Below are 11,447 nucleotides of genomic sequence, written 5' to 3' on the forward strand. Positions count from 1 at the left end.
TCTTTCCGTGCTGATCTTCTTGCAGTGAAGCTTATTCCAACTGTCCTTACAGGCATCATGAACTGGCAGCTTCTGAGGTTTTGCCCACACTTCCTGGCAAGACCAGGAAGCTGCTGTCGCTGTCCATGGTCCTGCCTGACTCCCACTGGAGACCTTTATCAGTTTTCCAGCATTGTCGGTCTAGCCCCCACTCATGGTTTAAGCTCCATGTAGAACGTAGGGCTTCTCTGCAAGACTTGTAGTCTCCCCACATACGTGCTGGCAACTGAAGGAAATCCTGCTTTGCTCATATTTTCCATGAGTCTATCTGAATTTCTATTAGTGCATTTATAACAATCTCCCCCAACTCTGCCTTGTATTCCGAACCTAGGAATGTGAGAAACTGGATCCTTTCTCTGGAATCCAGACTGTGCCCAAACTTTTGGCATGCCTTCTCCTATCTTTCTCTTTCTGTTTTCCTTTTGGTAGGATGATGATTGTTATCTTTTTTCTTACTCTGTGGCTTATAATATAAATGCTCTGTGCAGTTTGGCAAGCATTTTCTTCTTGAAACTCACATTTTTTTCCATTTTAGTCAAGCTTGGCTTTTCCAAATAAAAACTTTGCAACATTATTCATTTGCCTTTTTCATCCAGTCATTCACTCATGCATCTGATTATTTTCTGTAGTTACTAAAACCATGGTTAGCTCTCTGATTGCTATCTTTGTTCAGTGTGTTATCTGCCCTCCCTTTGAGTCAGTACATGTATAAAATACTCAATAATGCATTATCGTGACGTGCTGAGAAAAGAGCAAATAGGGTAAGAAGAGTGAAAAAAATATTATTGTATATTAACCTTATGCAATATTTAAAAATATTTAAAAATAGAAATTAAAGACCAAAAGTTAAATATAAAAATTCTTAAAAAGCATAAAATAAAGCATTTCATATGCTCAAGTATGAATAAACAGCAACTGAATCTTCTTTAGTCCAGAAAATATCTCTCTTCTTTGCTAACATACTTTGCTTTTTATTTACCCTCAACACTTATGCAGCAGGTTTCTCCTCATTCGATGCCATTTAAAAAGCTAAAAGAAAACAAAAGCTAATTCAGGACATTCAAATCCTATTTCCATGACTCTGCAAGGTGAAAGAGACTAATTCTCTTGACTTCTCCTGCACCATAGCTTTGCAACTCATATTGAGAGGTAGAGAAGTGTGCCATGGGTAACTGTAGGTGTGCTCGCAATATTGATCTCTTCAGTGCTTTGATAGCCAGGTGTGGAGTGAATTACTGGGACTCCTGGGCTGGTCACCATTGGCCATGTACAGACTGTTCTGTTCACACCAAGGTGCCTTATAAATATTATTTTTTGATATGTACCAGGATGTCAGATGGTTGAGAAGGACTCCTCTCTACCATATCTTACTACTCACAAGTGATGTAATGGTGTGGGTATAGTTTTAATAGGAATATTTATTAGTACCCCAACTATATGTATACAGTAATGGTTTTATCAGTATCTTGTGCATGATAAATTTCTAGCAACACTTTTAATGGGAATAAAGTCTATTTATAGACTAAAATAAAGTCTATTTATAGACTAAAGTAAACCTTGAATTAGTTTTAAGCAAAAGTTAAACATGTTAGATGGAAGACTGTTTTCCAGACAGGTATCTTGATATATGAGGTCTGACAATTAACTTAGCAAATTTATCCTAGAAAAAGTGCTACACACCTCATTGCTGAATATCACTATGGTCACTTTCCAAGTACTCCCCTTAGGAAGTTATGCACCGATGCTAGTGTCTAGACCACCCTTTAAAGCAGTTTTGGAACTCTTTTTCTGGAATGGCCATCAGAGCTGTCGTCATATTACCCTTGATGTATTGAATGTCATCCAAATGTCTTCTTTTCAATATTTCCTTTGTCTTTGGGTAAAGAAAGAAGTCACTGGGGGCTGGGTCAGGTGAGTAGGGAGGGTGTTCCAATACAGTTATTTGTTTACTGGCTAAAAACTCTCTCACAGACAGTGCTGTGTGAGCTGGTGCATTGTTGTGATTGGTGAAAAGTTCAGGTCGTCTAACTTTTTCACCCAGCCTTTTCAGCACTTCCAAATAGTAAACTTGGTTACCTGTTTGTCCAGTTGGTACAATTTCATAATGATAATCCATCTGATATCAAAAAAGGTTAGCAACATCGTTGCAACAATTTTGTGAATGTAATTGTCAGACCTCAATGTAGTTTGCAAGAGAATGACTTGATTGAAGTACAGAATCTCTGTTACAAACGTTACTGAGATGTAGAAATCCGTTAATGAGAAGCAATAGATACTAGAGAGCCTAATTTTATTTTTCAGTAAACCGTAAATAATCATTGAGAGTTTTTCTTCTCATAGTTGTAGAACCAACTTAGTGGACTACTGTAAGGTATCTTGAAAAGAGAAGAGACTGGTGGTAGTTTGGAGATTTATGCAATATAGTGTGAATGTTTTGATGGAAGAAACCATGTAGTATTCAACTTTCTGTCACCAGAACTTTACACGGGACTATAAGTAGTTAAATGTACCTAGTGTATACAGAAATGAAAAATAAATAAAATGCATGAAAGATATAATGAAGTATTTGGCAACAGTCCATGATGAATATATTTTAAAAATGTAAGAGGGAGAAATAGACAATGTAAGTTCAAGTTTGAGACTGGAAAAGGGTGATTATAACAGAACTGAAAAGCAAATGATTGGGATTCAGGCTTGAAAGATGGGTGCCTTTGGTTGGTGAGCAAAAATAAGGCAAGTTGGAGAGGCAAGTGAAGATAAATAAGGAGAGAAACTTAAGTAATCAATCCAAAATGTGCTAGTTAAAGAACCTAGAGTAGGAAAAAGCTACAAGACACTTGTTACAGATGAATAACCGTTTTGGAGAAAGATCCCGTAGAATAAAGCAGGAAAATATCAGTATACTCCATCTTTAAGAGTATATTAATTATCTAACAGAGAGCAGTGAGGGAATAGAAGAATTTATGATTCTCCTTGGCATTTTTAAGAGATCAAAGACACTAGATGGTATAGTTGACAAAGCATCAAAGCCAACTAAAGGGGTTTTTTTCCTCAGGAAATGATACCTAAGCCTGCAAAGTGGCTGAAAGGAAATTGAAATTCAATTTTAAAATAAAAAGAGAGTGAGAGAAACATCACTGGACCTTTTGAGTAGGAAGTTCACTAAAATTACTCCATTTTGGTCAGGTGGACAAATAGGAAAGATGACTTATAATTTTCCGGCTGGTTCTCAACTATTGTATTTACCTTATATGTCTTCTTCTTCGACACGGTGGAAGGATGTAAGGACTAGGTGATTTTTTTATGAGTGTAGGTTACACCCAACTGTGTTAAAATACTCAGTGACTGACCCATTGACGCTAGAAGGAAGAAGCAAGGCTCTAGTTATATCAATAAAACCATCTAATGCTTAAAAAGAAGAGTATATTAAAATTACAACGTTCCTATGGGCAAACTACCACAGCATAGCACAATAAGGTGACATAGCTACGTTATGCCTTTGGTAATTAGACCCCAAAATGCTAACACAAGTCTTCCAGCAGATGAAACAAAAGAATACATTTTCTCAGTGACTCACATTAAATGCCCTTTATGTACATTGCTTTAAAATTCTAAATCATGCGCATTATAACCCTTCTGTTGAAGGTGGATTTTTGGTATCTCAGGGGCCACATTCAGCTATATCAGTTCTCAAGTCACTCACGAGAAAAGAGCTATGAACAAAGAATCCTGGCTTTTTGGCATAAGTTAAATATTTTTGCTTTGAAACCAAATATGAGGCTAGAGGCTAAAGAGCTCTCCCCAAATCCTCCTGCAATAGAGGCTGCTTGTTCCTGAAAAGATTGAGCCTCATTTTTGTAGTTTGTGTTATGCAATGACTCATCTTTTATTCCAGTTAATTATGGTACAAAGCTATTCAAAAGACTCCCGGATCAACATGAATAGTATTATAAATCCAGGCAGGAGTTCAGAGGTTTCTAAAAGAGATCTCTATAATTATTGCTCAGACTGCCAAAAGCACAATAAAAGAAACTACAAGTCTGAATAGCAGACATAAAATTCATATTAGCCTTAAGGAATGTACACAGATTAAATCCTAAAATTCAATTAATTCAAGGTTAAAGCTACCTCCACACTGAAAGAAATCCTGAAGTGAGGCTCTTCATTATTTTGTATACCATTGAGCACTGTATTGGACTGCTAAATATTTTACTTAAGTATATCGCCTTTGAAAGGTAAAATAGTGTGATTTTGTTAAAGCTTTTATTAGTTTAAAAATAGGAACGTTAAATACAAAATATTGAATTATTTGAGAATGTGAAGAGGAGAAATTTTAAAAAATCACTTCAAATCCCACCATTAGAAATAACCACCAGCATTTCAATGACTGCAAAATAGTCCATTGTTTTTCTGTACTGTGCCTCACCTGAATCAATCCCATATTGATGGAATAACTACGTGTAAAGTTCTCACTATTGGGAAAGTAGCTGTGGACATCCTTCTGTCTATCACGTCCCACTTGTGGGGTTTTTTCCATAAGATGCCCCAGAACCGTGATGGCTGAATATTTTACATTTTGTTACATTTTTTGAATTTTCTCACCAGAACCGTTTTACCAGTTTGCACTCCCTTCACTATAACATGAGCATACTTAGTTCCATTAAATTCTTGACAATACCAGTTAGCAAATTTTTAATCTTTTTCAACACACTGGAGAAAAAAAAAAAGTAGGTCATTTCATTGTTCATTTTTTAAATATTTTTCATTTTAAAATTTGGATGTATTTTCAAACACTTGCTGACAGTTGTGTGTCTTAACAAAGGACCCTTAGCTTTGGCCCTTGTCTGAACTCAAAACTTATTTATGGATATTACCAGTCAGCATATTTATTGAAACTCATGCATCTATACCATTGATTCATTCATCTGACAAATATTTATTATGCAACTAGTACACGGCAAATACTATACACAGAAGAGAAGTTTATCATAAAGCAGGAGAGAGCCCAAGTCCTTTCCTCAGGTGGCACGAAAGGGATCAAAAGCAATCAAAGCAGTAACAATCGTATTGTTAACAAATTACTGATAATGTAATTCTTGGCACTGGTGTCTGAAGAGAATAGAGTGACAGAGAGGAATTGGTGTGTGAGCAATGGGTAGACTGTCATAAAATCCTCTTTAACGATATGACATTTGAGCTCAAGCATGAGTCAGATGGAAGATCCAGTCACTGAAGACCATGCCAGGCAGAAGGAAGATGGCACTTTGTAGGTCACTGTAAAGAGACCAATTTTATTCTTGCTGTAATCGGCAGATACCATACGGGTTGTCTTTGCTCTTCTTTTCTCTCTTTTCTTTTCAAGTGGAGGACATTTATCTGTTTTCTGTTGCCAGCTGATAGTGTCATTATTATCCATTGCAAATCACTGGGTAATTTTATTCTCCAGCTATATATAAGCAATGGTGCTTTAACCATAAGAACTGAGTTGTTATTTTTAGGAAAACGAGAGCTCATCAAATCTTAGGGTGTTTCATATGTGTATTTAGAAAGCAGCTTATTCCACAGGGTGGGGGTCATTTCATCATTACTTGAAGGAGAAAAACAACAGAATGCTGAAGAACAAATAAAAGAAAAAAATGAAAGAACGGTCAAAAAGCCACATAGACCATGGGCATTTCATTTGGGAAGATAATCAGTTTCTTTGATTCAGTTCAGCATATTGCATGACCAGCACCCTAAAAATAAAATGAAATGAAGAAAGGAAATTGACAGCTCACAGATTTCAATAGGTAATATATAATGTTCATAAAACAGCGGTTCTCATTAGATATGTAAAAGTTACGACAAGATAAGAATTCTAAAAGAAGTAAAGCAACACTCAATAATTACGTCTTTTTCACAGCAATAAATGACATGGCTGTCCGTTCTCAGCATTAGCAGCAGTTTAAGAAAAAAAGGCTCCCTTCTCTCTTTTGACAAAGATACGAAGAGAGCATATAGTAATAGTACAAGGTCAGAATGTTAGATATTTTAGAAGAGAAAGCAGTATATTTTCATTGTAAAGAAAGAAACTCACTTCAGACCAGTGGTATGTTTTTTAGCCATTCAATTGGGAGGGGCATAAGGCAAGAGCTATTGAAAAACATCGTGTCTTTATTTGAAGACAGTCTCTTTAGAAGCTAATAGATGCAACCAAGGTAGCTATGTGGGTGCTTTTGAACAACCTCCCTATTCAGTATGTGTCAGGAGAGTGGCAGGTGCTTCAAACAGCAATGGCTTGTCCTAGGGGTGAGGAGTAGGAAGCCTCTGCAGAGGCCTGGTGCTTGTGGAGGGAAGACGGGGCATCACGTAAGCACTTGGGCTCTTCCTCAGCATGTCTGTCATTGGCCAGAAATTCCTGTGCTCATATCCCAATCCTTTCATCTCCGGAGTCAAAAGCATGAAAATCTCACCTTAAACCTCCCATTAATTAAGAATTCGGTGTGATTTTTCCACGTAGGCCATCCACTATACATTGCAGGAATGCATGTACCATTCATATCATTTTGCAGGTGCATTATAACAGAACACTTGATCAATACCAGGACTGATTCAGACACTTAAAAGAGTGCATTTGGTATCTATCAGTGTGGGACAGTAAACTAGACACTGAGCAGAAGATTTAAGAACAATGGCCCATGCTTTCAGATCTCCAAATAGCTCTACAAAGGTAACAGCTACCAAAACAAGTAAACAAACAAACACCAAAGAATAAGTTACCTTGAAATTTTGTTTCTAAATTTCGAATCAATGATTTAATTTTTTTCATAATGACAATACTTTGCTAAAAAAAGAAGAAACTGAAAATACATTTAGGAAATAATTAACATCTCATTTCTGGTCTCATTCATGTAATAAACTATGAAAAACTATGAAGGCATTCTCTATTTACTAGTACTGAAAAGATAGCCCTTCATCAAATCTCTACTCAATGAGAAGATGTGTGTGGCAGACTGTTTTCCAAAGATTGTTTACGAAAATATGCTGCATGCACTTTGGGAATCTTTCACTTTCCCGACAGGAGGCCAGGTCTATTTCTTTTCCTTGAATTTAGGTTGGGCTTTGTAACTGCCTTGAACAGTACAGGACCTCCTAAGTGACGCTACTTGACTTCTGGGACTAGGTCATAAAAATTCCATCTACTTTACTGCCTGAGAATGCTTGCTCCTGGGATCCAGCAATCGTTGTAAAGAAATGTGAGGAAGCCTAAACAATCCACGATGAGACTCAGATGAAACTACAGAAACAAAAGAAATGTCCTGAAGCTGGGATTTAGAGCATATATGGAGATAGATAGATACATTTATGGATAGATACATAGATAGATGGGGAGATACGAGAGAGAGAGAGAGAGAGAGAGAGAGATTAGATAGATGATAGATATGTAGTGTGCAAATAAAATAAAATGGAGACCAGGCTGGAAACCTCCAAAACAGACAAAACCATTTCAGCCACATCAACAAAATTAAATCTAGCTTATTTCATAAACATAAGCAAAACTTAACATGTTATTTCTTGTGAATGCCTCTGATAATGATAAAAGAAACTTATCTTCTTAAAATGGTATGAGATAATTACTTCTAACCAATCCCCACCATTTGGAAACCACCACTGTAATAAGCAATCATTATAAAGGTTACAACTTCCTCATTTTTGCTTTCTAAGCCATTCTGTAACGTCATTGCCTGAGCTTCATTTCAGTTTGGGTTGGAAAGCATTCAGTTCATAAACTGTTCTTATGCACCAAAAACTTTTACTAGGTACTATTTGATTGTTCAGGTGGTTTTAATATTGCTATTTATGAATTTTTGACAACAGATAGATATAGAGACAGATATGTCATGTAGATATCTTCATATATAAAATTTCAAATTTCACAAAGAAGAAAATTAGTTTAAAAAACCAAAAGCTGTGCTCGCTTCGGCAGCACATATACTAAAATTGGAATGATACAGAGAAGATTAGCATGGCCCCTGCGCAAGGATGACACGCAAAAAACCAAAAGCTTTTCTCTTCTGGCTCTTTACTATTTTAACTTCAATATAAAAGTCTCACTGTATAAATTGAAATATTTGTACTGAAATGCCTTTTTAATGATAATTTAGCTTTTTCAACCTGAAATAATTTGTCTTTTTTTCCTTAAAATAATATTTCTTCTCCTGGTCTACTGCTTGACCTTAAACATCTGCATCTGAACCCTTCAAACCCTAAATCTATCTCTATTAAAAATACAAATTACTTTTAAAGATCAACAAATCTATTTATATAATGTATCTGTAACATATCCATCTAAGTCTTTCTTTCTCTCTCTCTCTCCCCCTCCCTCCCTCCCTCCCTCCCTCCCTCTTTCCCTCTCTTCCTCTATACATAGCTACCATAAAATGAAATAATATATAGTGATTTAAAGTGGTGAGGAAGTTATGCATTTCTTTCCAAGAAAACAGTGGCTGTGTGTTGCCTATTTTTAAGTTTTTAAAAAAAGACTATAAAATAAGATATCTAATATATTCTTGGTGTGTTTGATAGATCAATATATAGATTGACATAGAAATCTATCTAAACATTAAAATATCTTGATAGGTGAATATAAAAGTCTGGAAAAAGACACATGAAAATATCAATAATACCAGTAGTTACTATATCTAAATAGTTGTATAACAAGATATTTTGATTTTTCATATTCACTTATCTGTATATTCTAATTTGTCTTCCAGTGTGTATTATTTAAAAATGAGTTATAAAATTATACAACCCAAAACTTATTTCAATTGTCTTAGGCATTTCATTTGCTTATCCTTTTCCCAGTTGTGTGTACACAGCACTGAAAAACTAGAAGTGCAGCTCTCTTAATGTGACTGGGTTCTGGCAGTGCACTTTTGAATATGCTTTCCTCAAATGTCTATAAATGCAGTGGAAATGTAATGGCGGTATGTGATGTCAGTGGTGTAATAGATTGTTGGAGGGAGGTTATCACTGTGTGAGGGATATAAATGATAAATATCTATTAACATTGTTTTGTACACCTGAAACTAATAAAAAAATGTCTATAAATGCTTTTTGCAGGTGGCAGGATGGGGAACATAGAAACCTCTTCTTTGGAAAACTGAGAAAAGAACTATAGATTATTTCCTGCCTTGGAAATAATCCCCGCTTGCCTTTACTCATAAGATATTTATTCTTGTTTCGTGTGTGATATTATCACTGATCTGTCAGTAGAAGCTACTGTAATTCAATCCATAAACTTCCGACTTTATGGGGATTAAAAACAAAAATTTCCATGCTCACCTGTAGGTTAGTTACATAACCACTATTTGATTTTGACATATAGATATGTGATTTATGTATTTTCTCAAATAGTTACTTTTTAACATTTTATTTTATAAAGAAACTTTAGGAGGAGTAAAAAATAAACCATGCAAAGCTTTTCTTTCTTTCTCTCTTTCTTTCTTTTGTCTTTCTTCTGCTAAGGCCACCCTCTCATATCAAAGACTTTCCATTAGTATTTCCCAACCCAAAATGAGGTAACTAATGGAAAATAAAACTTCTGGTTTCCCTTTTTCCATCAATGCCTTCACCTGAGTTTTCACCCAGAAGTTACACAAATTGGAAAATCATCTTCTTCCTTATATTTGTGACATATATCTTCATGGTTGGTGCTGTTTTAAGGAACAAATTTCTAAGGGACATATATTTAATTTAAATACTTTCTGGAACAAAATGGGACATCTTCTCTATTTCATTGGATTTATGGGAACTATAGAAAGTCAAATGGTTGCTGTCTCAAAAATCCAATGGCTCTTGTGTTCTCACTATATGAAATTTCCATAACTTTTTCGAAGTCCTTTATGAATAAGGCCACAACAACAATCCATTAGAAAACATTTGTTGTGTCAGCATGGAGAAAATATGTTAAACTGACATGTAATGAAGAATTTAAATGGACAAACAGTAGCTCTTAAATTTTCTTATTCACAGAAAGATCTGCGTAATTAAAACTCTTAAACTCAAAAACTGAATGCAAGTCATACATAATTTACATTTTGTTTTCATTCTGTTTGGTTGGCTTTGTAAAACGTAATACAGGGCACATTTTAACAAAAATATATACATGGATTTTTTTTTTCTACATGATTAGTGAACATATTATTAACAGAATTCATAATGTTTAAAAATTATTGGCACAATATTTAAACTTTGTAATGGAAGTTCAAAGAATATTCAAGGTTTCTGACCAAGAAATATTAATCTAAAGAGGGAAATTAATTTCACTTTCTGAGCAACTTTCATTACCTAGGCCTGACCCTTTTTAAATAAAGGATTGGTGACTTGTCAGTATAGGGCTGGGTGCCCTCCTGTTTGTCTACTGGAAGAAGAGACTATCCTTCTTAGGAGTGCTTCTATTACTTTTCTCTTTTTTATTTTCTAAAATACAAATATGCCTAATTATTTCTTTATAGACAGTTTGATCAAAGGCATGCTATAAGATTTGACTAATTAATGTATAACTTGAACTAAACCAAAAAATTTCTAGTACTTTAAATGCTACAAAATATGAGTTTTCTTTCTTTCTTTTTATTTGATCTTATTATATCACTAAAATATTTTTATGTTTCCTCTTTCTTCCTCACATTGGGCTTATTCTGGTTTATTTCTGCAGTTTAGCACAGTAGGTTTTTCTTCTGCTTTGTCTAATATTCTTTTTAATTCATGCATTGAATTTCTAATTGAAAGTTGTACGCATTCAACTCATAAATTACTTGTAAGATATTTATTCTTGTTTCGTGTGTGATATTATCAGTGATCTGTTAATCACTGTTTTTTTCTGTTAGCTCAGACCTGTGTTTCAAATTTTATTAAGCTATTGCAATCTCTGTCTGTAATCAAGGGAACTCTGCAAGAAATTTAATCTGTCTCTGGGATTTTCCAAACTTTGCTTCACATCAAAACCCTGAGAACTTTATTCTTTAAAGACAGGTTCTCAGATGTTTCCCAAACTTTTTCATTTTGTGTCTCTAGTAAGTTTCAGGCTCACTGGACTCATGGCTGAATCCAAAAAGAAAGGGTTGGAATAATTAGGTGAGCAAAACTAAAAGGGGTTATTTTCTAAAATTCACCTGGACATTTGGTACTGTCGCTTCAGTAGTTCTGAGAAGCAGCTCTGTTATTTCCATTTATCACTGCGCCATTAGTATTTTGCATGCCATTTAATAGTACTTATTTTGATTGTGATCAGATATGTAAATATTTTAAGGAAACTCATTGAGCAAGTATGTCAAATTTATCTTTTATGGGTTAGATTATACTCAAATATTTTACAAAGTTTCTGTTATGAAGTCAACATTTTATTAAAATAAATATTTTAAAGTAAT

At 34.7% G+C, this 11,447-nt stretch overlaps 1 non-coding gene across 1 annotated transcript; it reads left to right on the forward strand.

Moving 5' to 3' along the window:
* Positions 1-7,989: 7,989 nt before the first annotated feature.
* LOC141572035 (U6 spliceosomal RNA) lies at positions 7,990-8,097 on the forward strand. The gene has a single exon (XR_012497046.1). It is a non-coding gene; the product is annotated as a U6 spliceosomal RNA (small nuclear RNA).
* The last annotated feature ends 3,350 nt before the right edge of the window (positions 8,098-11,447 follow it).

Source organism: Rhinolophus sinicus, linkage group LG05 (assembly GCF_036562045.2).
Source record: "Rhinolophus sinicus isolate RSC01 linkage group LG05, ASM3656204v1, whole genome shotgun sequence".
Taxonomy (NCBI): Eukaryota; Metazoa; Chordata; class Mammalia; order Chiroptera; family Rhinolophidae; genus Rhinolophus; species Rhinolophus sinicus.